Raw genomic sequence first — 6,620 nt, 5'->3', positions numbered from 1 at the left:
ATCAACTCTTGAACTGGTAACAATATGTTGGGAAGAACACAGGTACAGCACACAAGTCTAAAACTGATAGATGTCTGCTGCCCTCCAGAAAAGATGAACTAATCAGGCATGCGGTATTCATCATACCAAACACACCTTGTCAGTTACTGCAAACACTGAGACCAAGCAATCACATGTCTAGAGTATTATCCTGCGCTCATAGCGCAGTCTCACAAAAAATATGTAGGAGGAGGGCATCCCCGGTGGCGCCGCGGTTGAGCACTGGGCTGCGAAGCTGCCCACAGCCTCCTCAGCGCCAGTTCGATCCCCGGGCACCGGGCGAGGGTCCCACATGGTGCGCAGACCTCTCCTGCTGCCCGCTGCTCCCCTCAGCAGTGTACTTCGGTCCTTCTGCCTGCTCTGCTCCCCGCTCTGTCTCTGGTGAAGTCTCTCACTCTCCTGCATTTCTGACTGTACCCAGTGCTCGTATAAATAAATAAATCTTAAAAAAAAAACAGCAATTTAAAAAAAATGTAGGCGGAGATATCACAAGGTTATTACAACAGAATTCTAAGAAGCCTTTTTTTTTTTTAAATTACATGTATGTGTAAGTCAAATCTCTGGTGGCAGTGATCTGTGGAAGTGGCAGTCAACCTCCACATCCACACTGCCTTTGAATCCCAGCTTTCCTGTCAGTTGTGTGAACTTACCTAATGTCTCTGTGTGTGGGATAATAATGGTATACCTCTCGCAGGATTATTGTGAAGATAAGATTATGCATTCATGATGATAAGAAGTAAAGGAGTGGTAAAGTTTGAGTACTACATTTTTGAGAAAAAAAAAATACAAAGAGGCTGGAAGCCTTTATGCCAAATGTTAACAGCATTCATCTGTGGCTAGTGGAACTGGCAGATTAGACTTTATCAGGTGATCAGATGCTTTTCTGTGTGTAGACTTTAAAAAAAAAAAAAAGCAAATATTACTTTCATTAGGAAAAAAAATCTTAAAATTTAACACAAGATTGAACATTTGAGGCAGTATTTAATCCTTTAAATGTAACTTCTATTGACTATAATCTGGCCCTGTGAAGGTTGGGAATCAGAAGCCAGAACTAAAGATCTTGGTTTGGGATTAAGACACAGCAACTTGGAGCTCCCTTGTAAAGAGAAAGTTCCCCAGGTGTACTGCCAGCCTCGACTGCAAGGCCCTAAGAAAAGCTGGAAACTGACAGTATTTCTGGATTCTTTCCCACTGAGCTGAGCTTCAAAACTGTAGACGCGTAGCTGCTGTTTACCTCTTGAAACTCCAGTGCTGACAGCCAGAACAAGTGGCTCTCTTTGGCTAGGGACAGGCCTGCGTTGGGGCTTCCGCCTTGTCCCTTGGGTATTCTTGGGCAAGTCATTTAACTTAGTGTGAGTCCATTTCCACAGCTGTATAAAATGAGGCCGTCCATGGGTTTTAATAACTGAAAAGTCAGTGATCCAGTTTGTAGAAAACGACAGAATAGGAGGAATGCAGCAATTACTTTACCTCTCTGAGCCTCAGTTTCATTACTTTTAAAATGGGAACATTAGCACCTATTTTATGATTATGAGGATTAAATTAGGGAAAGCCCAAATTAAGTATTTGATAAATGACGTTTTGCTGAAGATCATCTTCCAAGAGCAGGATCACAGAGCGCTTGGGGTCCCATGGCAGGAGTGCACCTTTCCCAAAACCATTTATTTCCTTTTCCAGGACAGGAGGTTCCCCCGCGGACCTCTACTCCAGAACGCTACATAGGTTCAGACATAGGGCCTCCGAGGGCTCGGTCTGCACACTCTGTTCTTTCAGCCGATGCTCCCACCTTTGGAAGCCAACGCTGCCAACTTGGCCTCTTGCAAAACACATTCCATTCATAAGTGCGTTTGTGCATTTTTCCTCCCACACCCTTCTAGGCAGCCAATGATGAGCTGCCAAGGCAGCTGCTGGAGGAACAGCTTCTCGTTTTGGGGGGAAAGCAATTCCATGGATTTTACAGAACTCTTGGTTTAGAATTTGGACATACTACTCCCCAAGTTTCTAGCCTCCTTGCCTCATAGTAGGGTTCTTTAGGACACTCAGTCTTGTTTTTCACTTTCTGTTGTCCCCCTTTTTGTAAATAAACTCTTCCCTATTATAAGGAAAACCAGTGACGGAAAATGAAAAATCCTGTAACGTCAAAATTGTATCTAATTCTACCGAACAACTACCCTTGTATTTTTCCATTATTCAAAAGTAGTTTTAACAGCTGTATAATATTCCAGCATGGCATGTCACTATTGTTAACAAAGTTTTCAAAAATAACACTGCCAGTTATCTTACACATCTTTGAGAGATTTTTTGAGGAAAACTTCCTCGAAGTGGAATTCATTTTTACCCTGTTTGCTAACATGGATTTGTTTAAAAATCTCTGCCAATTTGATAGGTTAGAAAGGTTTTTCACTGTAGGTCTAATTGCTGTTTATTTGAATACCCTTTATATAGGCATCTTTTTTTTTTTTTACAGAAGTTTTTTGGCTAATTATTTTCCTTCAGTGAGTCGCCCATATCCTTTGTTCATGTTTCTGTTAAGTACTTTTATGCATACTGAACTTTTCAGGTCTCTTTAGTGTCTTTTTGTCAATTACTATACACATTTCATTCTTTAAGATATTTATAGATGTTTGATTTCTTCTATTTGCATTTATGCTTAGCCTTAAGAGATCCGTTTGATATCCACTGACATATATTAATATGTTTTAATGACTTCATTTTTATATTTACACTTTTATTCCTTCTGGGATTAATTTTAGCATAGGGTAACTTCCCCCAAATATATGAGATTTTACTGTATTATCTATTTTTACTTACCTAATAAGGATTCCTTACTACCTAAGTCCATGTATACTGGACAGTGTTCATCAGTCTTGTCTTATAATCCATACCGCACTGTTTTGAAGCTCTATTTTAATATACCAGCAGTTTCAGGAGCACTACCCACAAAAACGGGGCCCATGGAGAGTCCCCATGAGCATGGCTCACAAAACACTATCAAGTTTGATGCTTCTCTGCTTACTGCATTGCTGCTGTAATCCACTAGAACTTCTTCAGCACTCTGAAGGCAAGAGACTTAGTCAAGGCTAGAATATTTACGAAAAATCCACGTAAGTGCCTATGGCTTTCGTAAGACTGAGCATCCTCAGAAGTCATAGCAAAGGAAATGAGTGATTAGGCTGGCTTCCGTGCTTCGCCTTCCCAGGGAGATGAGCCCTTTTGGACCTAGGTCAAAATCCAGAGCTCGAAGATGCCTTTCAGGGCCAATCTAGCCATGTGCTTTGGCAGCTAGATCTGAAAGGAAGGGAAGGAAGAGACTAGTGCTGAGGTGACCCTTCGATGCTCCTCTGAATTCTCAGCACTACCCTCAAGTACACCTTTCTTGCTAGAAAAAGTCCATCCCACCTGCTGTTATGCTTATCTGCTAAGTGTGTAAAGTTGCTTGCCCCCCATCTTACCCCTAACCAAAAATTGGACTTCAGCTTATATAATCTGACCAGCATTATGACAACACTTTAGGGCGAAGCTCTATACAAGCATCCAAATCAGTATCCTTCATTTTGTTATTCCCCACACCTAATTCTGTGAGGCCCGGGCTAGGTGCAATAATTTAGGGCCAAAGCACAGAAGACACAGCTCAAGAGGCAACTATGGAGTAAATACATGGTTTGGGAGGTGTATTTTCCAAGAGAAAAAGTCACCCCCTAGATTTTCTTGCAGCCTCCATCTGATGCTAACCTTAATAAGAGGAAAATAATTCCAGTTAAGGAAATTGTATATATTCCCCTCTCTAACTAGAAAGACGATACAGTCATGACTCCTGAGCCCTTTCCAGCTGAAAAGATAAGGCACATCTAATCCCTAAAAGCACTCCGTACTTTCAGGACATGCCCCCAAGACTGGGAAATGTTTGTTGAGGCCAGTAGGCCTCCGTCAAAAAGGTAAGATGACTCCCCAATAGCTTTCCTGAACATAAACAATAACTAGACAGAAAATACAATTAAAGGAAGCTAAGGGTCGTAAGGGCTCGACCATAATCAGACTTCTAGAATGTAACAGCCAAATGCAGCCATGAAGGATGTTAGTCTAAGCCCTCCCATCACCCCAGTCTGGCGTAGGGGGAAGTTGATCCCCAAGAGCGACTCGGGAAAGGTCATGTGTGGCCATGCCAACGACCCCTCTCCTAAATTCACCTGGCAGGCTTTTTAGAGCTTATAGTGACTTAGTGCTTATGTGTCTCATGTACTTTATAAACACTTCGTTAATCCAAACACTGATGGAAATAATAGTGTCTTCATTATACAGATGAGTAAACGGAAACTCAGATTTCACTCACTTGCCAAAGGTAACACAGCAGTGGCACCCACAGATTCTCCTTTGCTCTCACTGTTGCCCAGTACGTGTAGAAGCCATCCCTTTAGCACAGTGTTCAAATTCACTTTTTATTCCTCATGGGAGTCCGTATCAACTGTATGGTAGTGGCCGTGGAAGACTCATTTGCTTTTTGCCTGCAAGAATACCAGGATCCCAAAGGTCACCCTGCTAAGCTTTAGTGAAAAGTCAACATTCATGTTTGGAATCTGGGAATCCTGTGTTTTCTGGGTTATTTTTCAAGGAATTGTTATCAAGTATGTTGGGGGAGAGACTAGGTTCCCAGTGGGTAAATCTCACTCCATAATAAAAATCACCGATTTTGTATATTTTGTTCCAGAATTGGCAATACTCAAGTAAACAAATTTATTAAATCCAACAGCAGGTAACCTTCCAAATTAAAAAAAAAAAAAAAAAAAAAACATCAAAAGAAAGAATGTAGACATCAAAGACAAAAATGTGTGTAACAAGTTAATAAAAATATTCAAGGGGCCATTTGGAGAGTGCAACAGTGCAGAGAATACAAACAAAATATTGACTTTTGTCAACAAGTTTGTACAACCTCAAGAAACAGACACACTGGTCACAAACCAAGAGGAATCCACAAAGGTGGAGGGTCACATGAGCAGTGGACTCATCACCTCAGCGGGTTAAGGCAGGGAATCTGTAGGACCAACTCATCCAAGCCCCATTTGCCTATTGCTTCAAATTCCCCCTTTGAAACCTAGGATCATATTCATTAGTGCAACAGGTAAGAGCAATTAATCACAGACTTGGGGCTAGGGACCAGGGTCAGAGGGAAGACACTTCCCAGAATAAATGTGTGTTGGGGGGGAGGGGGGGATATACCCACAGCAGCTGCTGATTGGCTTCCTTTGGCAATATCTAAGATTTGTGTTGAGAGTAGTAGGGAGGGGAAGTAGGTGGTGGAAACAGGTGTCCACAAGAGCAGGCCGACTTTCCAAAAGGAGGAACAGGGGAGATGGGACACCCCAGCACATGAATCAGAAGCAGAGCCTGGAGATTACACAAAGCTGTTTGAACCATCTTGGCTTTTGCAAACATCTTGTAAGCATCTTTCAATTAGGAAAAATGCCTGCTGATGCTCACTGAAACACAATCCTAGTCCAGGCTAAACTGGATGTGTGCTAATTTATCACAGCTTTTCAGAGGAATAAACTCTGAAGGGGAGAAGGATGGGAACACCCTCTATGTGATTCAGAAAAGATTGTGGCCCAAGAGGAGGCTGGCTTTATGTCATATGTCCTCAAATGAGGCCCAATGAACACACCTGGATAACTTTCAGCCGTTTAAACAAGTTACCGCTGAAGTCCCCTAAGGAAGACCTTTGTCAATTACCAAGATTTTCAAGTCTCCCAAGAAGACCTTTGTCAGTTACCAAGATGGTCAAGTCATCACTAACCAAACACTAGAGACACAAGCGTGGCAAAGCAGACATTTACAACCCCAGCAGCAGCTTCCTTCCAGCCCTTCTAACTATATCATTGGGTCTACTTTGGGGCTTTACTACCCTAAGACCTCATTTAAATGACAAACCAGATTCCTAAAGTACAGATCTAAAAGATTTTTAAACTTTTAGACCCAAGTCCTTATCCCAGTAATTTTCCATTATTTTTGGAACAAAATTTGGCAAAGCAGAGACTATAAGGTGATCAATTAACTACGGAGTCCCACACCCTGCACTCTCCGGCACTGAGGGCTGTTTTAGCACCAGCCCCTGGGAGATTGGTCCTGTTTCAATGACCAACTAATACTGTGTGGCTTAATCCCTTCTTCCTTTCCAAGAAGGCTAGTTTTGCACCTTCCTTAGGGAAGCTTAAAACACTGCCTTGTACATATCCAGCTGGATTTCCATAGGCGTGGGGGTTTGGTTGAAATGTGATTCTTCACTTAGTTTTACAAGAGATGGGGTCTTGGACCCAACTCACACAAGGGCACATCTGGCAGGGATGAGGGAAGACTGGTGAGGCAACCAGCTGAAGCCTAGCAAAGTGTCATTATAGGAGGGGGGGTTAGGAATGATACATTCAAATTTGGCAGGGATGGGGAAAAGAGCAATTCAATGAAGCAACACTTCATCTCATACAGCTTTCTAGCAGATTGCTAGAGAAACACTATAGATGCTGGCAGACAAAACCATTTGCCAAAACCCAATTTCCCAACACGCTCTATTGTAGTCACCCTGATATTCAGAT

Source organism: Talpa europaea (assembly GCF_964194135.1).
Source record: "Talpa europaea genome assembly, chromosome: 12".
NCBI lineage: Eukaryota > Metazoa > Chordata > Mammalia > Eulipotyphla > Talpidae > Talpa > Talpa europaea.
Note: the sequence above shows the minus strand (reverse complement) of the source record.